Source organism: Panthera leo, chromosome E1 (assembly GCF_018350215.1).
Source record: "Panthera leo isolate Ple1 chromosome E1, P.leo_Ple1_pat1.1, whole genome shotgun sequence".
Taxonomy (NCBI): domain Eukaryota; kingdom Metazoa; phylum Chordata; class Mammalia; order Carnivora; family Felidae; genus Panthera; species Panthera leo.
The window spans coordinates 11,517,027-11,543,007 of NC_056692.1; the positions used below are offsets into that span (position 1 = coordinate 11,517,027).

Below are 25,981 nucleotides of genomic sequence, written 5' to 3' on the forward strand. Positions count from 1 at the left end.
GCTGGGCAGCCGGCGGCGGCCGCGGGCCAGAGGGAGCGCCGCGCGATCGAACGCCGGGCCGCCGGCGGAGCAGGTCTCCGCCGAGGCAGGGCGATAAATTAATTAAATGAACCTGCCACGCCAGCCTCTCCCCACCCTGCGCCGCGCTCGGAGGATGAGCGGGGCCGGGCCGCGGCCCGGCGGAGGCAGGAGCGCCCGCCGAGGCCCAGCCGCTCCCTCCCTCCGTCCCCTCCCCGCCGGGCGCCGTTTTCCAGGTAATTAAGGCCGTCCAGGCGGGCGCGCAGCTGCTTCCGCGGCCGGCCGCGCCTCCGGCCCGGGCAGGTGCAATTAAACCCGCGCGTTCGCGGCCATTAAGCATTAATGCAGCTCATTAGCATAAGAACGAGAAGGCGCTTTGATGGCGGCAACCCCGCAGGGGCAGCGGGCGAGCGCCGGAGGGGCGGCGGGGTGCGGCCGCCCAGAGCCGGGGGCTCGGGCTCGAGCGGAGCCTGCAGCCCCGGGGACGAACCCCCCCCCCCCCCCGCCGCCGTGCGTCCCGACAGGGAAGAGGGGTGTAGGTCTGGCCGCGACCGCGCCCAAGTCCCAAGAAGGGGTCTTTGGAGGGCGAGGGAGGAGGCCCACCAGCGAGGGCAGGTGTCTCTCTCCCAAAGAAACAGGTGGGTAAACTGAGGCCTGCAGGTGCCATGTGACTCACACAGGGGTCCCACAACCCGGGAGCGAGAGCCCAAGTCTCAGCCTGCAAGTGGTTCCTTTATTAACAATAGTACCAGCCCACACTTAACCCTTGTTTCTGAGCACTTAGCAGAAATTCTCTCACTTAATCCCCCACCCCCAGCAACACCCGGAGCTAGTGGGTACTTGCAATTGTGATCCCCACTTTACGGAGCAGGGAAATGAGGCTTGGGAGATGGACTTTATCTCAGGTCCCATGGCTGGTAAAAAGCCAACAGCAGGATTTGCACCAGGGCAGTCTGGCTCCTGAGGCGGGGCTCATAACCAGGAAATCACACAACAGCCAGGAGGGGTTACCAGGGAGGAGGAGGGGGCTGTGGCTAGGTGGGGGTCGGTCCGTCCCACCCCAACTGGGGGTCAGACTGAAGCCAGTGCCACCAATCATCGCCTTGGGGGAAGCAGGTTGTAATAATACAGAATTCCAGTAAACTGGAAACTGGGGGTAAAATCGTGCCCAAGGATTGATTATTCACTGGCAATCATTTGATTTTCCCCCACAAACATTTGGTGGGCCTTCAAAATGGGTCTGGGCCAGATGCGGCAAGAGGACAACCAGTTTGCCACTTTGCCTAATGCCTGGCAATTAACAGGAATTCAAGAAACACGGGCTGAGCAAATGAACAAGTGAATGCACGGATACGTGCCTCCCTCTACAGCATTGGGGGGAGGGGGACGGGACCGGTCCTCAGACTTCATCTCTTCCAGGTTTCCTTCGGCTCAGGAGGTGGCTCTGTGAGAGCAAAAGGGCTAAGGCGAAATGGCAGGTGGGGCCTGAGGCAGCCTTGCTGTGCTGTGGCTCTGGGTGTCCCCTGGGGCAGTGCCTCGGGCATTCCAAAGTCAAGGTTGTTGCCGAAAGATGTCTTGAGGGCCTGGTGGTTAAGGCAAAGAGCACAGGAAGAGGAGACACAGGCCGCCTGAGTTCCACTCTGAGGGGATGGAGCTAGAAGGAAACTTCTGGCCCCTGAGGAGCTCAGAGAAGGTAGGCAGTTGCCAGGGGCCACACAGCAAAAAGGAAAAAAAAAAACAAATCTCCTGACTCATGCAGTCCTAGATATGCCCTTAGCAGGTGTCTGGAGCAGCCTGCAGCCAAAACACAGGACTTCTCTCTCCATAAACAGCTCTGCACGTATCTTCATGCCTCTGTCTTGGCTTGTGATGGTGTGCATTCCCATACATGAATGTATAATGACACCAGTAATTTGACTGTTCGATTACCGTCTTTTCCCCCTTGGCCACACATCCCAGGGGCAGGGATTACGAAAACCCAGATCATGGCGGATCTCAGTCCTGGAACGAAGTAGGTTTGCAAACGTATCTGTCCACCAGACGAAGTATTATTACTACAAACAGTCACAGTGCCAAAGAAAAATGCTTGGTGTGGGCTTTCCTGCTTCCCCAAGCCCTCAGACATCCCCCCGCCCCGACACGCATCCCCAGGCACATCCCCACACAGCTGGCTCATGGACCTGGATGGGCCTCGATGCCTCCATAGGCAGGAGAGGGGCTCAGCCCCCCTCTTCCTAACCTGACCCTGCGGCCAGCCCACCCCCTCAGCTGCTGGCTGGCCTGCAAAGGTATCTGTCCCAGGGGGGCCCTCAGCAGCCTCATTAGGAAAGTAGTGACAGACGCATTAGCTGCTAAGGGTGTGTGTGTGTGTGGGGGGGGGGGGTGCCTGAGGGCTGTCACAAGGCTGAAGAAAACCAAATGCCTGCCACTTCCTGGGTCACTGGGCCCCATCTGTGCCAGGGGCTGTGGCTGGGGAAGGGACACAGACAATGCCCCAAGTACAGAATCGCCCCCAGAGCTGGGACTCACCCCTGGGTCTCAGGGCCCAGAGCAGGGATCTTCCCGTCATTCTTGCTGTTCTTGCTGCCTGCCTCCTAGCTGGAATCGACTCACTGAGTGATCCTTGACAAACCTGTTCTCTCCGTGCCTCAGCCCTTACAGTCTCAATGCTCTGTGCGAGAGGAACCCAGGAAAGCTGGGAACCCATTCCCGTGTAACAGAAGAGGAAACTGAGGCCCAGGGAGGTGCTGCTCCAGAGCAGAGTACTAGAGTGGGTGCCAGGCTCCGCATTAAGGTCCTGGCTAGGCCACTAATAAGCTGTCTGGCCTCTGGACCTCAGTTTCCCCATATGTGAAACACAGGCCTGGACCACAGTGACCCTGGAGTTTCCTCTGGCCTTTGGGCCAGGGTCAGGGATTATCGGTGTCCTTTCAGCCCCCAAAGCCAGCCCTCCCTGGAGCCCGACGCACAGCTACACACAGGGGTCACAGAACTCAGACTTCCTAGGTGCCGAGTTGCTCCCGGCGCCCAGGGCTGGGGGAAAAAACAGATGCCCAGCAACCCAGTCACTGACCACTCCCTCTACCATTGATAAAAAAGCAGGTGGGAAAAGTCTTATACCGCACTCCACATGCACACAGGAACAGGCCTCGCACCACAGGATATACACATGAACACAGAGACAGACACTGAGCCACATACCCAGGTTCTCTGCCCACAAACACAGACACACAAACCACACTCACACACAGAGGCGCACAGGCGCCCCTACCGTACCAGTGCATGTATGGGTACCCAGGAGATGCTCTGACAAACCAACCCTCTGTCATTTCTCCAAGACACACACACACACACACACACCCGCACATCTATCCTAGTCGCAAACACAGACACCCCCACAATACGCACAAATCACACACACAGGCACATATTCAGCAATCCAGCACAGATAGACTCATACACTTGCCTGGATGCGGCAGCCACAGGAGAACCATCACCCCCTCCATGTACAGAACCCACCCCCCCTCAACGGACACAGCCACATGCTGCACACACAGGCCTCCAAGCCCAGGAACACACACACATACACACCCATCTTGCCACTTGGTTAAATTCCACATGGCAGGCGGTGCCCAGCCCAGAAGAGCAAATCCAGATAAATAAATCATGTTCAGAGCATCAATCTCGGCCCCAACCTGGCTGCCTCTTTGCTGCAGGTAAAGCGAAACGGGTCTTAAATATTTTATAAATGAATAAACCTGTTAAGAGAATGTAATTTACAGGGCCATTGGCTGTAGGCTCACAATATCCCTCCCACCTCTTTTCATTTTGGAGAGCACGTGGTGGTGGCAGGTGGTGGCCACTGGGGCATGATGTCTGGTGCCCCACCCGCTGCCCTTCTGCCAGGGGTGTTATTCCCAGGGAAAGGGGCATTCTGTGATTTTCCATCCACTAAATCCAGCTGCTGCTCAGAGACAGGGCCCTGCATTCTCTTGTCTCTTTGGCTTTTTTCCCCCCCAAGCCTTGGATGCCTTTTAAATGCCAATCCATCCCTGGCAACTGTGATTTTCCAAGGCCTGTTTCACACGGGGCTTGGATGTGTTAGAACTGAACTGCTCAGGAACGGGGAAGAAGAGAAGCCCGTGCTGCAGGGATCAGTGGGGGCGAGGCCAGCTTGTGGCGAGGCCAGCTTGTAGCGAGGCCTGAAGGGCAGCCGGGCATAGGGAGGCTGAGCCTGGTGCCAGGCTCGCCACCCCCCAGGGAGAGGCTGAGGAGCTTTGGGCAGCAAAAATGGCTCTAGGATGTAGAGAGGGAACAGAAGGTGTGTTCCAGGACCAACAAGGTGTCTTTGGGTCTGAGGATGGCTGGGGCAAAGGAGGCTGGAATGAGACCTCACTGCAGCCTCATACAGCTGGGGCCAGTAAAAGCCCCTTGCTGCTGGGACCTGACTCTCAGCTGGGGCCATGAGTCTTCAGTGTCCCGGACCAGGCCAGGTGATCTCCTGGCCCGGAGCTAGCAGAACCTCCTGGCCCAAGCTGCTTTTTATTATTTTTATTATTTTATTATTTATTATTTCATTATTAGTGGCAATGAGGAAGGGCTCCTGCCTGGGGTATGCAGATGGAGAGAGGATAAACAAAGTCAGAAAGGGACCATCTAAGGGCACCTGGGTGGCTCAGTCGGTTACGTGGCCAACTCTTGGTTTTCGGCTCAGGCCATGATGTCACAGTTTGCGAGTCTGAGCCCCGCGGCAGGCTCTGCGCGGACAGTGTGGAGCCTGCTTGGGGTTCTGTCTCTCACCCTCTCTCTGCCCCTCCCACACACTTGCTCAAAATAAATAAATAAACTTGAAAAAAAAAAAAAAAAAGAGAGAAAGGGATCATCTAGCCTGGCTTTTCTGAAGTTCTCACAAGAACGTGGTTCCAGTTTTCTCAAAACTCCCACAGACTCAGGAAAAAGGAGAGTGTTACACAACTTTGAGAAAAGCAGGATATCAAATGGTATACACAGGATGAGCTATGGCATGCTTGAACAACACAAAACCAATGAACAGGGGGGCAAAGTCAAATGTGCCTAGCTTCGAAGACTGGGATTACGGGTGAATTGTTTTTCTTCTAACTTGTCATATTTTCCAAAAGTCTGTAATAAGCTTGTCCTCCTTTTATAGAGGGAAAAAAGCTGCTAAAACCAGCAAGTGCCTTACAAAACCAAATATATAGAATGGTCCCATATTTTACACGTATTTATCATATATTCTTTACCATATGTCTAGAACAGGATGTTGACAGAGATTATGTCCTAGGAGTAGAAACATACGGAATTTTTTACTTGTTTTCCTGTATATAGATTTTTCTAAATTCAACATATTAATAACATGATAATTTCATTAAAAACAAAATGCTTAGGACTGGGAAGTTCTTTTTGATATCAAGCCTGAGTCTCTCCTGCTGCAACTGAGGGGTCACACTGAACGTACTCACTCTCCCTCCGTGTGTGCGCACCGGGTGAGGCTTGAGAAAGGCCGAAGGGCAGCTGCCCAACAGGCACACAGCCTCCCTTCCAACACCTAAAGGCTGGCATTAAATTTTGCTTCCTGCCCAATCCAGGTAGGAGGGAACAGAGGGGTCAGCTGGGTCGGTACCTCGGAAGAGACTGGGGGAAAGAAGGCGGCACTCCGGCCCTGGAGTGCCGGGTCTTAAGGCGTTGGCAGCAAAGTTCCGGAAGAGGCTGCCCCCAGGGCAGGCGAAGTGCCCGGGCTAGGGAGGTAGGAATGTGTCTCCTGGCCAGACAGTCCACTGGCTGCCAACTAGGGGAGGCCCGTGCTCCTGGGCTGGAGGCAGGCCGTCTGAGCGGCAGAGTCCAGGCCTGGACGACGTGGTGCGTGCGTGGGGTGCGTCCCTGGCCCTTAGCGGGGAGGTAGGCCCGACTGACCCACGGGCAGCACCAGAAGGACAGAGTTGGAGGCCGCCGGGAGCCTGCTGCTCCGGGGCAGCGCGGCCTGGAGGCTGGCCGCTACTTTCAACTTCCCTGCCGCGGGAGTCAGCGGTGCAGCCTTCCCACGAGCCTGGCCCCGGGAGGCGCTTCCTGCTGCCCCTGACGTGGGCTTGCGGGGCTTCGGACGCAGAGCCCGGTCGTCGGGCGGGCCTCGAGCCGCGGCGCCGGGATTGGAGGCCGCTACCCTCAGTCCCGGGTTCCCGGAAAGACAGCGGTTCGGCGAGGGGGGCGGAGCCTCGGTAGCCCCGCCCCGCGCCCCCGCGGAGCACGCCGGGACGGAGCGCTGCCATGGCGACGGGAGCGGGCTGCCCCGCCCCGCGCCCCCCCCCCCCCCCCCCCCCCCCCGCGCGCCGCGAGGCTCCCGACCCCTCCCGGCGTCGCCGGCCCGCCGGCCGGGGCTTGTCAGGCCGGACGCCGCGGAGGAGGCCCCGGCGCGGCCAAGATGGTGGGCGCCGCGGGAGGGGAGCGGAGGGGAGGGCAGGAAGCGCGGGCGTTTGCCCTCTCGCCGCCCCCTCTCGAGGTTGAGGAGAGGAGAGGAAATGGCCCCGGAGGCGATAATCGAGCTGCCAGTGTGTCTGGCCTGACAGCTCCTACCTAACTAAGCCTTTCCCCGGAGGCCCGAGGTCTGCCCGGCCCCCAGAGGCGGGCCGAGCTGGGACAGCCCGCGCTAGGATCCAGAATTTGACATCCGTCCCCTCCCCCCACCCGCGCACCCCCTCCCCCCCCCCCCAAAACGCCCCCTCGCCCTCTCGGAAAGAAGGTCCCAGAAGGCCCCCGTCTTCCTGGCTGTGTCCCTTCCCCCAACCGAGTGCGCCAGTGAAGCGGACAGTATTTGGTTCCCCAGGTCTGGGGGCCTGAGATGCCAGCCTCTACCCACCTACACCCGAGGCATCTGTTACTGGACAGCACGGACCCCTTCCCCTTCAGTGGGGCTGCCTTCGAAGCCCCCAAAGCGCCCGCAGCTCTGAGCAGCCATCCCTGCCCTTCCAGGAGATCCAGCTGAGCTGACAGCTCCCCTAGGGAGACCCTGATCCCCTCTTACCCTGTGTTCTCCCAGCAACAATGAGGGACAAGAGTAGGATGGGAACTCACACTGACTGGGCCAGGCCAGTTTGGCCAGATGACTATCTTCCCGAGTCCTGCATGTGAGTGACTCTGCCCAGGTTCCGTGGGCAAACAAGCCCAGATCTGTTAAGGAGTGAAGTACTCCGGATGCCTGTCCACACACAGTGGCACTCCCTGCTCCCAGGCCGCCTAGCTAGGGCTGGTCCGGCTGCCTATCTCTGGCCCAGAGCGATGGCCTGGTCTCCCAGTCCCTCCTCCTCCCCACTACCACAGGCCTGGCTTCCCTTCTGAGACGCCAATCTGCAGCCACACAAAGCCCTGTTTGTTTGCTTTCTCTGCTGCTCCCCCTGGATCCGATGTCTTTCTCTGCTACCTGCCGGCCTGGCTTCCTCTCCAAGCTGCCCTCCCAGCCAGCTGAAGGGAAGGAGGGGGCGGCCATTCCAGCAAGCCCTGCCTCACAGCCACCCCAACATTCCTCGAATCCACCTCCCCAGTGCCAGGGCACCCAGCTGGGGCAGCGTGACCCACAATGGCTTTGCAGCCCCCTTGCTGCCTCAGAAAACGTAGGGTGCCAGCGGGGTGGAACAGGAAAGATGCCTGCAGCCAGGGGCTGGGGCAGGGGGAGGGGAGCCCAAGAGGCCCAGCCAACCTCCCCTCTCCTTTTGTGAGCAAGGCTTGTTTTGTTCGTCAATCAGGAAGGCTGCCCTGACTTCCCAGCAACCCACGGGCTGCCAGGAGATAAGGAGATGAATGGGGCCAGGAGGGCTGAACTGGAGGCGGCAGAGGGACACCCTGGTTTTATGGCCCTCCCCCCACCAGTCTTTCTGGGGCGTCCTGGGTATCCCGGGCTCTGGGACAAGAGCTTACAGGCTGCACTGGGAGCCTTACACGGTAGGTGCCCCCTCAGTGCCCATCCTGGGCAGGCACCTGAGAAGATGCCTCTACATGGTGGGCACCCCAGAGCGTGCAGCCTCGGGCACCCTCTACAGTGTCCTGGGAAGCCTCATCAGCCTGAGCTGAAACAGGGCTTTCACAGGCAAAGAAAAATAAACACCCGCATTCCACACCACCTTCTCTACCTGCAGAGTAGGGGTTGCCCTCTCTCCCCGTTCAAATAAAGAAACCCAATACGGATACTGCACAAGATACAACAATCTCTCCCGGTTCCCCTCAACCCAGGGCTCTTTTATTGCACCCTGCCACACTGGGTGGCCCAGGGCAGGTCCTAACCTCCCTGGGCCTCCCTCTTCCCCTTCCTGTCCCCTCCACGCAGAGTTTAACCCTTACAGCAACTCAGGATAAAGGCATGATTATGCTCACTTGGCAAATGACAGGAGGCCCTAAGAGAGAGAGCCACAGACACCAATTGCCCCACTCAGAATTCAGGCTCATTTCTGTTGGACTCTAAGCCCTAAAAACTTCCCACCAGGCTGCAGTATCATTTCACGGCCAGTGAAATCTGCCAAGTGGATGAGTGACCACCACGCGGAGGTGACTGAGGAGTAGGCAGGTACAGCCAGCAGATGTCGCTTCCAATGTCAGCTCTGCCACTTGCTTGCTGTGTGACCTCAAGCAGGTCGCTTAACCTCTCTGGGCTTCAGCTTCCTTGAGAATCTGTATAGGGCAGCTGATAAGGCTCAGAGAGGACAGATGCCCAGGAAAATAGCAGGCACTCATTAAATGATGGCTTTTCTTTATGATCCCTTTCAGCATCCAGAGAGACCTCCATTCCTTAGAGGAACCAGACCTCTCCACCTCTGCTTTCACCCATCTGGCCCTGTTGCCAGTGGTCCCCTGGTCCCCCCTCCCCCCACCAAGTCACCCTCTCTGGCCCTCGGGAACACTCAAGGCTAAGGCCAAGGGCTGCCAAGCTGAGCTCCCCAGGCTCCCGTCCTGCCTAGGAGATCAGGGCCTCTCTGTTTAATTAGCCAGGGTGAGGGCCCCAGGAGACAATGTCACCCTAAGGGAACAAAGCCAGCTCCGTCCACATCCTGCTGGACTCCAGAAAAGAGAACCACTCAATTAAGTCTGATTTGCCAAAACGTCTGTTTTTAGTGCTATTTCGGGCCACGGTGGGGATTTTCTGTGCTTGTCTCAAAGGTACCCTAAACCAGATTCCTTCCTACCTCCCCCACCCCTCCTGTGTTTGAAATGAAAATATGTTCTTCCTCTTCTCTCTCTTTCCTTTTTTCTGCCTCTCTTTCCCACCTATCAGAGGGATGCAAATGAGAGAAAGGGAGGAGGCCGGGCCCCCACAGGAAGGCAGCACTCCCACCCATGAGGTCTCAGCGGGGGGGGGGGGGGCACAGCTCAGGCCCCCAGAGCACTGGGAGCTGTAGTTCCCTCAAACCAGGCTGCAGGGTGAGAGCTCCTACTGGAACTTTCTCTCCTCCCCACCTCTGGGAGCTTTTGCTTGGGCTGTGCCCTCTGCCTGGAAAAACCTCCCCCAAGGTCTCTCCTCCATAGAGTGCAGTTTACCTTCTTGGCTTGCAACGCAATTACAATGAAATCCGCATCTATGCAATCATGTCTTTAATGTCTGCGAACCTGCCAGACTCTAAGCTCCAAAAGGGCAGGGGCAGCATCCACTTGGTCACCGCCGTTTCTACAGGGTGGGGTCACCCGCCCTTGGCACTGTTGACATCGTGGACCAGATAATTTGTTGTGGGGGCTCTTCCTGTGCATCCTGGGATGTTTAGCAGCAGCCCTAGCCTCTACCCACTAGATGCCAGCGCCTCCCCAGCTGAGACAACCAAAAATGTCTCCAGACGTGGCCCACATGTGCCCTCGCCCCCACCTGAGAACTACAGCTCTGAGGCCTGGCACAGTGCCCTCTGAAAATGAATGAATGCGTGCTTCCTCCTTCCTCCCCCTAACAGAACAGGCGATTTTTATTTTATCTCTTTACCTATTATCATAATCATGTGCAAAATTAATTTTCCCTATCGGACCAGAAGCTTCCAGAAGACAGGCCCATGTGACCTCAGCCGTGTATCAATGCTGACTGCCCATAACTATTCCCTGGAAAAACAACTCTCAAGGTATCAGAGAGCGCCAGACCGAGGCCTAGTTCTGGCTCCCCCTTTGCCAATGCCCTGGATGACTGTGTGACTTTGCTACGCTAGCTAAACTTCTCTGGGCGTCGGTGTCTCTCCAGTCACTGTCACAAGTCTCTGTCCTACTGGACACGAGTCTTTCCGGTGGTTTTCAATTTACATTTACATATTCTGAGAATTTTTATTATCAAAACTGGTGACACTGATAAAGCACTTTGCAATGTGCCGAGCACAGCTAAGTGCTTTAGAGGCATCATCTCATTCAATCCTCTTAAAAAGAAAACTAAAGGGGCGCCTGGGTGGCTCAGTCGCTTAAGCGGCCGACTTCGGCTCAGGTCGTGATCTCGCGGTCCGCGAGTTCGAGCCCCGCTTCCGGCTCTGCGCTGACAGCTCGGAGCCTGGAGCCTGCTTCAGATTCTGTGTCTCCCTCTCTCTGACCCTCCCCCGTTCATGCTCTGTCTCTCTCTGTCTCAAAAATAAATAAACGTTAAAAAAAAAAAAAAGAAAGAAAACTATGAAGCAGGTACTATTATTTTCGTTTCTTGATAGGTGAGGAAATAGTGGCTCAGAGCGCTGGAGGGGACTGCCTAAGACACGCATATGTGGTCTGGTAGCCTCTGGCACCTGAGAATGTCTCCATCAGAAAACACTTTTTTTTTTTTTAAACGTTTATTTACTTTTGAGAGAGAGAGAGAGAGAGACAGAGTGCGAGTGGGAGAGGGGCAGAGAGGGAGAGGGAGACACAGAATCCGAAGCAGGCTCCAGGCTCCGAGCTGCCAACACAAAGCCGACGCGGGCCTCGAACCCACGAACCGCGAGATCAAGACGTGAGGGGAAGTGGGACGCTTAACTGACTGAGCCACCCAGGCGCCCCTTCATCAGAAAACTGTTGGCTTCAATACTTGATCCTGAAATCTTTCCTACAGTCTGAAGCCCGCCTTTCCCAGTGATTAAGGCTCTTGCGGCCTTATTCCTATCTTCAGGCCTCACCCTGGGAGCCCCCTGGGTAGAGAAGGAGCTCAGGTCACCACAGAAAGGTCCAACAGAGTCCAGGAGGTGGTAAGTGCTCGTTGAAATCGGTCTGCCTTGACGGGGTTTGGAGGGCCACCCACCGCTCCCTTCCCTTCCCTTCCTGGGGCATCATCACTCTGCTCAGGAGTGCCCAGGCTGGGAAACACTTCCCCCAGCACAGAGCCGCCCTTTAAGATTCTTCAGGGAGGGAATAAAAAACAAGCAGGAGCGGGGACACCTGGGTGGCTCAGGTCGGTTGAGCACCTGACTCTTGATTTCCGCTCAGGTCACCATCTCACAGTTTTCTGAGATCGAGCCCCAACATGAGCTGGGCGCTGCCAGCGCAGAGCCTGCTTGAGATTCTCCCTCTTTCTCTGCTCCTCGCCCTCTCCCATCCTCGGCGTCTCAGAATAAACAGATCGACTTAAAAGAACACCACAAAAAAACCAACGAGGAGGAACCATTCCCTAGCACCTTCTAGGTACCAGGCAGTGCTGTACGTTACCTGCGTTAACTCACTAATCCTTCCAACAATTCTATGAGGTGGGTGCTGCCATCTTCTCTATCTTACGGATGAGGCACTCGAGCAAAGAAAATAAGTAACTTGTGCCAGTCAGTCAGTGGCGGAGCTGGGGATGGGAACTGCGGCCGCTGAGCTCCAAATACAAGCGCTCGTCTGTCGGCGAGGCCGTAGGAGAGAGGCATCGCACTTGTGGCCGTGCTCCCAGCACGCTGGTGTGCAACAGGGTCTCAATGTGCGATTTGTGAATGAGTGCACGAACAAACGAGTGAGTCTGTGGTCACACGGCCACACCCACTGCCGCCGAAGTCACAAGTTGCCAGATGCTTTCTCAGAGCCCACCCACAGCGCTGGGACAGAGCCTCTCTGGAAACAGAAGCTCTGGCCAGAAGGCTCGTAGAATTCTCACCTGCCCCGCTGTGTAACAAAGACCCCCGCCCGCAATCCACCTCCTCCACCGGGCTGGAAAAGAAACTTTGTTTTGGCCAGTGTCGCGGCGGGGAAGGTTTAGAGGCAACCCGGCACGGACCTGCCGTCTTTTCTGCGCGCAATCAGGAGGGGCCTGTGATTACGCCCCGTTATTATTATTTTTGATTATGCCCATCATAAAGGTGGGGGTACGGAGCCTAGAGAGGGCAGTCAGTACCCAGATTTGGCCCAGGCGGGCCGAACCCCAAAGCCTGTGTTTATGGTCCCAGGTTCAGACCCTTCCTTGCATCCCAGATCCTAAGACACCCTAACACCGCCAGCACGTTTAAAGTTTGCAGAAATTAACGCTCGCATCTTTGACGGGGGAGGGAGGTGCCGGGCCTGAAGCAGCAGCTGGAACGAAACCTTTTCCTGGTTCTCGACCAGCGCTTCTGCTGTTCCCCCACCACGCTGTCCTGTGCACAGTCTCCAAGGAGGGGGCTCGAGGAAAGGGGGCCCCAGCTCTGCTCCGGTCTGCAGGTCCTGCCTCTGGACCCCCAGCCCCGGGCCTGCCCACGCTCTGAGTGAGCCCCCCCGCCGTTCCTGTTCTGTCTGCCCCCTCCACTCGGTCCCCTACTTTCTTCATGCAGAGTTGCTGACTTGGGCTCACGCACCATCAGTCTGAAAGCAGCTGACCTTCTCCCAGTTTACAGCTGAAACGGAGGCCTGAGGGAAGAGGGGACATGTCCCCACAGCTCCTTGCCGATGGCTGCCAGCGCCCGGTCCCTGGCTGGCTGCTACTGTTTCCCCTCCCAGGACTTGCTCGTGCCCCTCCGTGGCACCCCGGGCGCCTGTTGACCTGAGCCTGACCACTTTATATAGAAGCTGGATGTTCAGGGTCCACCTGGCTCTTGGACTTGGAAGGCCCGGAAGGCCAGACCATAGGTGGTTCTTCTCTGGGGCCCAGTTTGAGCATGGGGCTGAGGCCAAAAACCCGAGGGGATGTCTGCTGAGGGAAGGAAGGAAGGAAGGAAGGAAGGATGGAAGGAAGGGAGCAAGGTTCAGTGTCAGAGGCCTAGAACTCCTGGGTACTTCCTTTGCTGATCCTGAGCATACAATTTAGCCTCAGGAGCATCTCCTTCCCCCCCTCCCTCCGCGTCTTTTTCTCTCTCCCCTGCCTTCTCTCTTCTCCTGCCTCACCTTCATCCCTGTCTCCCTCCCTCCCTCCCTCCCTCCCTCTGTCCCACACACACTATTCACTCAGAGTTGAAGAACCAGCAGAACAAAATCTCTCCTTTGCCAGTGGAGCCCCAGTCTTTGCCTCCAGCCCCTGGCATCCCCCCCACCCCGCCCCCCATCACATTCCAGTCTCAGATCCCCAGTGACCCACCCCGGCACAGGGCACAGCCCTGCCTCAAACCGTCGTCTCCTTGATCCCCCGGGAAACAGGATGAGCCAGTTTCTCCTCAGCCCCCTCAGGGGGCAGCCTGGGGGTGCTGGGCCCCTCTCTGGCCCTGCCTGTCACTCAGAAGTCTGACAGAACAGAATCCTCTGACTAGGGCCCTGAGCACCTGCCAAGGATCTCAGGGGCCCACAGAAACAGCGTTAGGCTCTCACCCGGCCCACCGCACCTAGCCCTTCCTGCCAGGAAGCATTTCCAAGCGTCTCCCCGTGTTCCAGGCCTCGCCCTTGGCACTGGGGCTGGGAGAGGAGGGAGGTGTGCTCTCAGGCCTAGATGCTCCAGCCTGGTGGGGAGGACAGACACTGACAGAATTACCGATAATTCCATGATAAACACTATGCCACGGGTATAGACAAAGGGAGATGACTCAGTCTGCCTCACAGGTCAGAGGAGGAGGAGACAGGACGTCTGTTTTGGTCTTGGGAGGCAGGGAGGAAGGTGAAAGGCATCCTAGGTGGAAGCAGCGGCCAGGGAAATGCACGGAGGCAGGGATGTCCGTGGCTGAGTCCTGGGAAGAAGGCTGTGCTGTGGCTGGAGGGAGAGGAAGGGGCTTGAATAGGGCAGAGCAGGCGGGGGGAGGGAGGGACACACCAGGAAGGGCCCCTACAGTGTGGGAAGGACCACGGACCGGACCTGTATTCAGTCCAGCAGGAGCCCTTGGAAGTTATCTGCTGAGGTTGAGAAAGATCACTCTGGTAGTGTGGACCCCGCTGGGAGGGGCAGGGTGGAGGCAGGGAGGCCAGTGAGGCCCAGCACAACCTCTTTGGCCACCATTCGTTCTGAGCTAGTTCCACCCCTCTTGGCCGCGGTACACAGGCCACGTCCGTTCCAGCCTCCAAACACTTGCTTGTGTGTTCCCTCTGCCAGGAACGCCCCTCTTCTTACTTACCTACGCTTGAAGCCCCTGCCTCCATAAAGCTCCCAACTCTGGTCAAGACTGAATCCTAAAGCCCAACTTCTCTGTCCCACGCATCTGGGAAAGAAATTCTGCAGTGGCTCCCTCCGCTCTTCTTCACGGGGGCAAGTCTTACCCAAGATGCTGCCACACACTCTTGCCCTTATTATCCCCGTAACACCTACAGGGTGCCTTCACCGGGGGACCCGCTTCCTGCTTGAAACCTGGCTCGAGCTCCCATGACAATGCTGGTTCCCTTGGGTATTATCTGGGTCTCAGTCACCCACCGGGCTGTGACCTTTTTGGAGGCAGGTGTACAGGGCCTCAGAAATGCTGGGTCCTTAGAAAACACCTGTTCCCTTGGGGCCGGTGAGCTTAGGCACCTTTCCCACAGAAACACTGCCCGCACTGCGCATGGCTTCACCTTGTCCCTCCCTGTGACCCACACATTAAAAGGGGGGAGGGGGGCACAACCACAGGTGGCTATCACAAGCAACAAGACAGGGGCGCCTGGGTGGCTCCGTTGGTTAAGCGTCTAACTCTTGACTTCGGCTCAGGTCATGATTTCGTGCTTAGTGAGTTCAAGCCTTGCATCAGGTTCCACGCTTACAGCACAGAGCCTTCTTGGGATTCTCTCTCTTTCTCTCTCCCCCTCTCTCTCTCCGCCCCTCCCCTACTCATGCTCTCTCTCGAAATAAGTAACAAAAGATAGGACACTGAGACACAGAGAGGTAAATGACTCATTTAGTGTGTGTGTGTGGGGTTGGGGGGAACCAGGAGTCAATCCAAAGCCTGGCCCCGGAGCACCTCGCCCTGTGACTTTCCAAAGACAAATGGAAAGGAAAAAGGAAGCGAAACAGTAAGAGCCTGAGATACATTTTCATTGGGGGTAAAAGAAAGCTATATACTGATATATATGATACATGTATATGTATGCGAGTAGCAAATCATCTAGAAGGATACATTCAAACTCTTAACTAAGGTTACCTGGGGGGGGGGGGGCGTTGTGGAGGAGTATATTTATTCTATATACTTCTGGGTTATTTGCATTTTTCACAGTAAGCATGAATCCACGTGTTAGTCGAGTAATTTAAAAAGGGAGAACTTGTCAGGGCCTCAGTTTATGTGTGTGGAATGAACAGAAGCCAGATTCGTTTTGTTGGACTGTTTTCTTCTAAGTCTGGGTATGACCCATTCGTGGATTGTGAAATCAATTTAGTGGGCTGCAACCGGCATTTAAAAAAATTTTTTTTTCCAAATAGGCTAGAACAGAAAGTATCCGCTCAGCAAAGTAGAGGATAGAGTTATTTCACTCAACTTTTGTTTCAGTTTTAGATAGTGGGGTGAACAGAATTGTGACCTAACATGTACTTCTTCCTACTGGCAAGAGTTTGAAAAACCATGGGTAGAGACTTGGGGGGGGGGGGGGGCGTCTGAAAGGAATGGGGGAGGGGGCACCTGCAAGAGCCTCTTGGTCAGGTCTGAGTGGGTGAGTTCCAACTCTGGGAAGAAGCCACAGGGGCCCCTGGTTCTTGGAAAAGCCCTATTTAGCCCACTCCAGAGTTGGCTTCTGGGGCCTGGATCATCTCTTGATAAGACTGCTTCCCTCCAAGGCTTTTGCCTGTGAGAGGCTTGGCCAGATATCTGGGAACGAGCCTCCCAGAGACCAGAAGGTCTGTGTTCACTCCTCTGTGGCACCCAGAGCTCCTAAGGATGCTCCTGGGGTCCCATGTACACCCTGGGCCGTCAAACGGGCGGGGTGGGAAACAAGATTCTTTTCCAGCTTCCACATCCCCAGAGCCACATCCCAGGGAAGCCTCTGGAAACACAGCTGTGTGGTCAATCGGGAGGGGCCTCCACTGAGTCTGCAGCGAGGGCTGCCCCCACCCTGGGTGAGCCCGACCTGGGCAGAGAGAGGTCTTTATGGAGAATGGGGTGGGGGAAGGGAAGCAGAGCCCCCAGCCTGGGGCTCCCAGGGCGCTGGCGCCCCCACTTCGCAGCTCGCCTAACCTACCCCCGCCTCCCCTCCCAGGGCAGCAGACAACTAAAAAAAGATAAAATAAAAAAGAAGTAATTCCCCTGCTCTGACGTCAGCGCGAGGTTTTAACAGCCCGGCAGCGGCATGAAAACTGGATTGCAACCAGATGTAATGCCCTTGAATCGTCAACACACCGCTGCGTTGGAGAAATAAAAGCAGGAGGGGGGTGGAGGTGCGGCACTCTGCGTGGGAGGGAACCGTGCGGGTCCCGCGTGGGTCCTGGGATCCGAGCCTGCCGAAACCACGGGAAAGGCGCTGCGGGAGGGAGAGCTACGAGCGGGGCGGCTCGGGGCCCGGGTCCGCCATTCAGGCGCGCTGCCTCCCCTCCCCCAGCCCCCCAATAGCGCATTGTTACGCTCGGTTTTGTCCGTCCGGAGCCGAAACCCCAGCGCTCCCCGCCCCCTCCGCCCCCGATCGAGGGCTTCCAAGAGGGCACAGCTCCGGCCGGCACTCCGGCCCTCGGCGTGGACTCAGAGCCCCCAGAAGGGAAACGGGCTCGCTGGGAAAACGGGCGCCCCAGGAAGCTGGGGCCGCAGCGGCCTCGGGCCTGACTGATGTTTCGCTTCCCCTCCGCCCCTCCTCCGAGGCCCCCGGCGCGACCAAGGCTCCAAATGTCACCCCCGCGCCCTGACACCCCCTCGCCCCCTCCGCACTCGGCGACGCCGCCCGGCGCCCGGCCTCCACGTCTCCTCCCCGGGCCCCTGCCTCCTAGGGCGCGGGGGGCCGGGGACGCGGCCGGCTCGCCGCGCCGCTGTCCGGGGGCCCGGGGCTCACGCGTCCGGTGCCCCCGACCGTGACGTCACCCCCGAAGGGCCCGTGAGCCCGGGGCCTGGCCGCGCCGGAGCTCCCCGGGCCTTAGGGCCGTTTCCTGCCCGGTCGCGGGGCCTGCGCACAGGCCCGGGCGCCGATGCCCGCGTGGGGGCACCGCGGGGACCCCCGGCGCGCCCCATCTCCCCCACGCACGGCCCTCACCGCCCCCGGCGCCCTGCCTCCCACGCCGTGCCGCACGCCAGGCCCCGAGTCCCACACGCTCAAGTCGGCTCCCCGCCCCCCACCCCGGGCGCACTCACAAAGCTCCCCTCCCGCCCCGGCGCCGGGCGAGTGTCCCCCCGCGTCCCCACGCCCCGCGCGGCAACACTCCGCGCCCCGGCGCACACACAGCCCCGGGCCACACGCGCCCCTCGCCGCTCGCGCCCCCACGCCACGCACCGCCCCCGGGGCGGCCCTCCGGTGACCTCGCGCACCCCCACACCACACAAAGCGGTGACCCCGCGGACCCCCACGTCGCGGCCCGCGGCGCGCTCGGCCCCCGAGCCCGCCTCCGTTCCTCACCCTGCCTCGGCTCCCGCCGCCTCGCGCCGCCCCCACCCCGGCAGCGCCCCCCGCAGCCCCCGCGCCCCAGCGCTCCGTGCTCACCTCGGCGCCCGCGCTCACTCGGGGGTCCTGGGTCTCGCGCTGCGACTTCGCGGCCCGCAGGCCCGGGCGGCCATGGGGGTCAGGGCGCGGCGGCCCGGCCGGCCGGCGGCCAGGCAGGAAGGAGGGTGGGCCGCGGCGCCCCCTCCTCGCGCCGGCGCTCGGGCGGCGGGCAGGGCGGCCTGCTCGGCTCGCCTCTCGCCCTCGCCGCCGCCTCGCTCTCCGCCTCGACTCTCCGAGCCCAGCCGCGGCGGGGGCGGCGCCCGGGGGCGCGGGGAGCGGGCGGCGCGGGGAGCGGGCCCTGGCCGCGCACCCGGCCGGGCCTGCCTGGTGTCCGCGGGTGCCGCGGGGAAATGCGATCCCCTCCGCACAGGAAGAGCGAGCGGGCGGGCGGGCGGGCGACGCGCGGGGGGAGAAGGAGAGCGAGAGCGGGAGGAAAAAAGTTCCCGGGCGGCCTGGCTGCGCTCGCTCGAGGCCCCGGGCGCCAGGTGGGCCGTGCGCGCCCCGACAGCACCCCCTGGCGGTCCGCGCGCCCCACTGCGCGTCACCCCCCCCCCCCCCCCCACCGCCTGCCCGCCGGCTTTGGGGGGAGGGCGCCTTGCGTGGGATCCAGGTGGAGCCCTCCCGGACTCGCACGCCCCGCCTGGGTCCTGGGGACGCCGTGGGACTGGGGGCTGGGTGAGGGCTGGAACCTCGGGCGGATTTGGACTGGCACCTTGCCCTCAGATGCTTCCAGTCTCTGGCCTGGTTCCTAGGCCAGGCTCCCACCCTCGCCCCACCATCAGCCGTCACCGTGACCTCCTCTTTACAGGGTGGGAAACATTTTTGACGTCTAAACTCAACAGGTCGGACATAAATTTCTCCACTTACTGGGTTCCCGGCACCTTGCTGGGTGCTGGGGAATCAACAGAGACAAATGGTCCCAAGCTGTCAGGGAGCTAACCTCCTGTGGGGGACAGACAGACAACAAACAAATGCTTACATACATAAAGAAGATAATTTCAGGGAGTAATGAGTCCTAGGAAGCAAATTAGCAGGTGAAGTGACAGAGAGGGGCTACTTAGCTGGAAGTGAGAGAAGGAGGCCTGAGCACAGAACTGAAAAACAGGAAGGCAGCCTGCCATGAGTAGAGCCAGGGGAAGACCATTCCCAGCAGAGGAAAGATCAAGTACAAAGGCCCTGAGGCAGGAGACAGCTCGATGTGTAAAGGGCCAGGAGATAGGTGGTGGGCACACTGAAGGCAGAACCATAACGGAAGACCTCGGTCTTCAAGGCTACAGAGGGCCTGGTGAGGAATTTGGATGTGATTCTGGTGCCGCGGGAAGGAAGCCGTTGGCAGATTTTAAGCAGAGGAATGTTGAATAAACGAGTGAGTGAATGAGCCTGTGAACTTATAGACAATTGCTGCTCTAACGCTTTGACTCACCAGGGCTCAGGCAGAAACCCACAGACACCTGCTCTGGGAGCCTCCCCACCAGCCCCCCAGCCTCTGCGGTCTGTTGGTCCTATGGAGGGGAGGGCAGAGCATCAGAGCTCCCAGGTGACCCGGGGCTAGTGAGGTCCCCTATCTAACCTCAGCTTCCTCATTGGTAAAATAGGCTGTAGTAGGTACAGTGCCCTTACTCTGTGCCAGATACTGTCTTTCTTTCTTTTTCTTTCTTTCTTTCTTTCTTTCTTTCTTTCTTTCTTTCTTTCTTCTTTCTCTTTCTTTCTTTTTCTTTCTCTTTTTTTCTTTCTTTCTCTTTCTTTCTTTTTTCTTTCTTTCCTTTTCTTTCTTTCTCTTTCTTTCTTTTCTTTTTTTTTTTCTTTTTCTTTCTTTCTCTTTCTTTCTTCTTTCTTTCTTTCTTTTTCTTTCTTTTTTAAGGCTTATGTATTTATTTTGAGAGAGAGAGAGAGAGCACAAGCAGGTGAGGGTCAGAGAGAAGGAAAGACAGAATCCCAAGCAGGCTCCACACCATCAGTGCAGAGCCAGATGCGGGGCTGAGACTCACGAACTATGAGATCGTGACCTGAGCCGAGATCAAGAGTCAGCTGCTTCACCAACCGACTGAGCCACGTAGGTGCCCTGAGATACTGTCCTTCTTTGTATGGGTTGTCTCATTCGATCCTGGCAGCCCTTTTGTGAGGCTGGCTCACTCATCACATTTTGTTCATGTGGCACAGAGTGGTGAAATCACCCGCCCAGGTTCCCAAGCTAACGTGTCAGAGCCAAGACCTGCACCCTTCCCACTGAGGCTCCGTCACCTATCTCCCACGGAGAGTGGCGAATGGTAAGAGCGAGGCGGGGGCTGGGTCACAAAGTGAGCTGCACCGTTTTAAGCTAGTTCTAAGCACACGTTCTGGGGGGAGCTGGGGGGAGACCAACCTGGTTTCTAAATCTGGCTCTTTTGTGCCAGCTTTGGGCAGACCACTTGACTTGCTGAGTCTCGGTTTCCTCGTCTGTAAAATGGGGGTCACAGCAGTACCTGCTTCCTGGGGTTGTTGAGAGGATTGAATTAAGTAAGGTGGGTGAAGCATTAAGCCCAGAGGTCAAATACTAGCTGAGTGGGAATGGCTGCTTTCATCCGTTCAGGGGCTTTTTAACCCCCACCATGGTCCACTCTCCTGCCCTCCCTGCCTTCACCTGCTTTTGGGAGAGCCCAGGGGCAGGCCTGACGCCAGGAACCTCAGTGGGAGCTGAAGGAGGCAGCCTCGCTGCGGGAAGGAGATTGCGTGGGGTCCAGATACTCACAACTGCCATTGTCGAGCACCTACGTGCACCCGCTGCCTTCCGTATGTATTATTTCCTGCAGCTGCTGTGACAAATGACCACAATTTCACTGGCTTAAAACAACACGCATCTACTCTTTACCGTTCTAGAGGTCCGAAGAGTCTGAAATCAGCTTCCCACGGCTAAAGTCAAGGTGTTGGGAGGGCTGGCTCTTTCTGGAGACTCTAGGGAAGAATCTGTTCCCTGTCTTTTCTAGCTTCTGGAGACCACCTGCATTTCATGGCTTGTGATGGCGTGGCGACCTCCAGAAGCTAGAAAAGGCAAGAAAACAATAGCTTCTGTTGTCCCGCCTCCTACTTCCTCCCTTGACCTTCCTGCCTCCTCTTCTAAGGACCTTTGTGATTACATTAGGGACACCTGTATATTCCAGACCCTTAATTTAATCACACCTGCAAGGACACCACCCCCACCCCCTCCCCCCCCCCCCCCCCGATTTTTTTTTTCCATATAAGAGAACATCCACGGGGGCCAGGGATTAAGACATGAATATCTTTGTGAGTCATTGTTTAGCCTCACACTCCATGCATTCTCTGAATTCTCCCTCATCATAACTCCTTTTACAGATAAGAAAATCATCAAGGCTCAGAGAGGTGAAGTCACTTGTCCAAGGTCATCCAGCACATGAGTTTATTCACCCGTTGCCTGTCAAGGAATTCCCGAAAGGCTTCCTGAAGGAGGTGACCTGTGAGCTGAGATCTGAAGAGTGATTTTCCCCAGTGTGTTTTAGTCAGGGGAGGGCATGGGGCTTCTCAGAAGAGAGCAGGGAACTGAACAGGGGTCACTGTCAGCAAAGCCAGTGCCCGAGAGATTTCTGCTGAGAACTGCTTCGTCATCCTTAGCCAGATGCGGTAAGAGGGCCAGGAGGGAGGGGGCCACCGTTCAACAGACTCCCAGTAAAGACGCTGTTGGTACAAGTCTCAAACTTGCAGCTTGAATGTGGAATCCAGGGTGCTGGGTTTGTTTGGACTGGAGAGGAGAGCAGAGTGTTTAAAAATCTGGAGTTGAGTACCTTTAAGGAATCTAAGTTCTTGGTGAGTTGAAATACCTGTTTTGTTTTTTCTTTTTAAGTTTATTTATTTATGTTGAGAGAAAGAGAGAGCAAGAGCAGGGGAGGGGCAGAGAGAGAGAATCCCAAGTAGGCTCTGTCATGGTCAGTGCAGAGCCCGATGTGGGGCTCGAACCCACGAATCATGAGATCGTGACCTGCGCTGAAATCAAGAGTCAGATGCTCAACTGACTGAGCCACCCAGTCACCCTTGAGATACCTTTAAGGAATATAAATTTTACTTCTTGTTCTCTTTTAAATCCCCAGATGCATTTGAATTTGGATACCCTCCCTCTTCCCAGGGGTCTTAAGACCTAGTTCTGCCTCTGTGTGGCCTTGGCCTTGGGCTACCCTTAGTTTTGTCACAGGTTGAAAGGAGACAAAGACCTCTACCTAGGGGAGGGAGAAAGACCCTTGTGGGCTGGAGGATAGGAAAAGGGGAAGGATCTTTCTCAAGATTGGATCGAGCATCCTGAGCGAATAGCCTTATTTATCATTTGCTCACTCAACAGAATACAAAGCGAGCCTTTCACCAAGCCTCAGCCTCATTGGGTAGACACCCCCATTCAAATAGCCCCCTGGTTCACACAAGGAAACTGAGGCCAGGGAGGGGAAGTACCTAGAGCAAGAAAGTACAGAGTGGGATTCGGGGGTGTGTAAGTGCCCTGCTGGAACTCAACCGCACGGCCAGCCTCCTGTCTTAGGGCCAAAGCACCTGGGGGCTGAAGGCAGAATTTAGGATGTGCAGCAGCCTCCCATTCGTAAGTATATAGCCAGCATTTACTGAGCACTTACTATGTGCCAGGCCCTGTGCATTTTGGTCTGTGAGGTGGAGACTCACGGTCTGCATTTTGCAGATGAGAAACCAGAGGCCCAGAGAGGGGAGAGAACATTCCCAGAATTGGTCAGCTCAGTGCTTGTAGCTGTCGGCTTAGTCCGGGCATTCTTCGGGCCACTGAATTCCATCCGCTGAGTTCCATCCTGTTCTGAAACACTTCATGTGCGGGGTTTTCCTTGTTGAGATGGGGCTGACCCAGCCAGATAGATGGAGCCTCGATTTGTCAGCCACGGGGCACGAGCCCCCAGGAGTTCTCCAATATCCTTCTCACCAACTTTGTGAGATTCTACAGCTTTGGTTAAGATTTGAAGATTTCCTTCACCATCAACTTGTGTAAGTGAAACTGATGGAAAAGATGCCCACGGCAGGGGCCGGGGGAGACGTGGTGCTAAACAGCGGGGGTGGGGGCTAAGTTTGTAAGCCGTCAGGACAGTGGCAAATCTGGTCACGTTTTAACAGTTTTTACTTCCAATGCAGATAACAAACGCTCAGCTGCTGGGGACCCCCATCACCTGGATTAGCTGGGTCAGCCCAGGAACGGTTGCATCAAGAATTATAGGAGGAGGGGGGATAAAATTCCATCTTGTCTCAGCCATTATGGGTCTCTTTCCAGAACCTTGTCTTTTGGTGGTAATAACCCATCTACTTCTGGGATGCAGAGGTGGTCGTATGACTCAGATTTAGCCAACCAAAATGCCCTGTTTGCCTGGCCACCGTAACTGGTTCGGGAAAGGCCACAGGACCCAAGCCCTCTGGGAGTTTTGCTGGAAGCATTGAGCTTTGCCAGGCCCTCCAGGAGTTGTTAAGCCAGTTGGCTGTGGGCCTGGGAATAAAGCCAATATGGAGAGAAGCTGTCTGGAGATACACCCAGAGATACCACCTGGGCGCCTGGATCCAGCTATGCCTGAAGCTCAGAAACTCCTGGAGTTGCAGTTTCACAAACCAATAAATCCGCCCGTTTGCATAAATTAGTGTGAGCTGATCTTCTGTTGCTTGTCTCAGAGAGAACCGAAGCTGCTTTGCCTGGAGAAGAATAATTAGGAACGTGAGAATGAGAGCAGGGCCACTATCTCCAAAGAGCCGAAGGGTTGCCCTGGCCTTGTATACAGATTGTGTGGTTCCAGTGGGCAGGAGGATCTGGAGCAGGATGTTGGCTCTATGAGGAAGAACTTTCCCACAGTTAGAGCTGTTCAAAGAGGACCCCGCGCCACCTGGAGGGAGAGGGTAACTTCCTGTCTCTGGGGGTACGCAAACAGAAGCAGGATGTGATGAAAGGGACTGAGGCTGGCTAGAACAGCAATCCTGTAATTGACTATGACTCCGTACCTCAGGCCAGCTTCAGTGGGGAGCTGGAAAATACCATTTGCTCGCCATTTTTCATTGTAAAATATTTCAAAGGGCGCCTGAGCGACTCAGTCGGTTAAGCGTCCGACTTCGGCTCAGGTCATGATCTCGCGGTTTGTGGGTTCGAGCCCCGCGTCTGGCTCTGTGCTGACAGCTCGGGGCCTGGAGCCTCCTTCGGATTCCGTGTCTCCCTCTCACTCTGCCCTTCCCCGGCTCGTGCTCTGTCTCTCTTTGTCTATCAAACATAAATAAAGTAATAAAAAAATTTAAAAAGGTTTCAAATATTCAAGAAGATAAGACAGTAATTCAGCGATCGCCCCTGAATCCATTCTTGTCAGCTCAAGAAATAAAACTTTGCCAATGCAGCCTTGCTCCTGATGGCAGACTCCCACCCCCACCCCCACCATCCCCTTGCTGGTCTTTAAGCTTTTATTACATACGCACAGGCCCAAGGGACATGTAGTTCACGGGTCTCTCTTAAATCGAGGGGTGGGACTTGCCATACTTTTGGGCCCTACAGAATTTTTTGTGATTGCCAGTGGTGAAAATAAAAGCAGTTGGCCACTAAGAAAACATATATTTTCCTTCTTTCTTTCTTTCTTTTTTAATAATAGAAAAGTATTACAAAAGCAGTCCCCAAACAGTTTTTCATCTTGTGTTTATAAAAGCAACTCCATGACCCCCTCTCCACCTCTGGCGCCCCCCCCCCCCCCCCCCCCCCCGCCGCCTCCCCTGTTCTGCTGTTCGGGGCTCCCTCACCCTCAGCGCTGTGGGGGCTGAGCCGGAGATAAGGTGGATCAAGGGCTCTGCTCATGCCCCGGGGTGTAGTAAGTGCTCCGTTATAGCACCAGTTGGAACTGTCATGCTTTTCAGGAACTGCTCCCCACCCCCAGCCACTCCCCTCAGTGGAGAAACTGTCACCCTCCTCCCTCTGCTCACCCCCTGGTCCCGGTGGTCGTGAAATCCTGACAGTTTCAGCCTCTGGTTGTCCCCCGATGACAGCCTCTGGAACCGGTCTCTTGCCTTCAGTTTTAACCCCCCAACATCTGCCCTCCTTACGGTGGCCCAGACAGTTGTTCCCTTCCAGTGTGTTCCTCCCGGGCTTGCCTCCCTCCACCCCGCAACCCACCCCAAGCCTGGCTTGGCCTTTCCGTGTCCTTCCCAGCCCCATCAGTTCCTCCTCCCAGCGTCCCCACCTACTATTCTCTCTGCACCTTTCTCTTTTTGCTCTGTCCGGGGGCTCCCTCCACACCCTTGCAGGCTCAACTCGAGAGTGGGTTCCTCCAGGGTCCGGGCGCCTGGGGGGCTCAGCTGGTTAAGCGTCCGACTTCAGCTCAGGTCATGATGTCAAGGTTCGTGGGTTCAAGTCCCGCGTCGGGCTCTGTGCTGTCAGCTCGGAGCCTGGAGCCTGCTTCCGATTCTGTGTCTCCCCCTCTCTCTGCTCCTCCCCAACTTGCGCTCTGTCTCTCTCAAAAACAAATAAACATTAAAAAATTAAAAGACAAAAAACAAAAAACAGTGGGCTCCTCCAGGGTGCCCTCCCGGAGCTCCTCGGGTCAAATCAGGCCTTTACTCCCTCAGCCGGGTGCCTGGACGCTTACTGTCCCATGGAATTCTGGGTGATCGCTATTTTTTATGAGTCTTTCTTGCTCGGGGTGGAGAGTTTCTTGAGGGCAAGAGTGCTGTCCTCCTCAGGGTTTGGCAGATAGTTTTTGCACAGCAATGATTAAAAACAGTAGCATTTACTCTTCTAGGCTCTTTGCACCTACCAATTCATTTCAGCCTCATAAGGGCTCAGGAAGGGAAGTACTAAATCAGCCCATGTTACAGATGAGGAGGGGAGGCACGGGGAGGGTGTGTATGTTGCCTGCGGCTGCCGTAACAAGTCACCACTAACCTAGTGGCTGAAAACAACACAGATTCGTTCTCTTACTGTTCTGGAGGTCAGGAGTCCAGAATCCATTTCTCTGAGCAGAGCTGGTTCTTTCTGGAGGCTCCAGGGGAGAATCCGTGTCGTTTTCTTTTCAGATGCCAGGGGCTGCCTGCGTTCCTCAGCCTGTGGCCCCTTCCTCGGTCACTGCTGCTTCTGGCTTCTGTTGTCACA

General features: G+C 56.6%; 1 protein-coding gene across 1 annotated transcript in view; it reads right to left on the bottom strand.

The window, feature by feature from the left end:
* RAI1 (retinoic acid induced 1) overlaps positions 1–17,955 on the bottom strand; it is a 120,752-nt gene extending 102,797 nt beyond the window's left edge. Inside the window, exon 1 of the mRNA XM_042916634.1 lies at positions 17,884–17,955. The gene's annotated coding sequence lies outside the window, so the exon portion shown is untranslated. The remainder of the gene's footprint in view (positions 1–17,883) is intronic.
* Between the last annotated feature and the right edge of the window lie 8,026 nt (positions 17,956–25,981).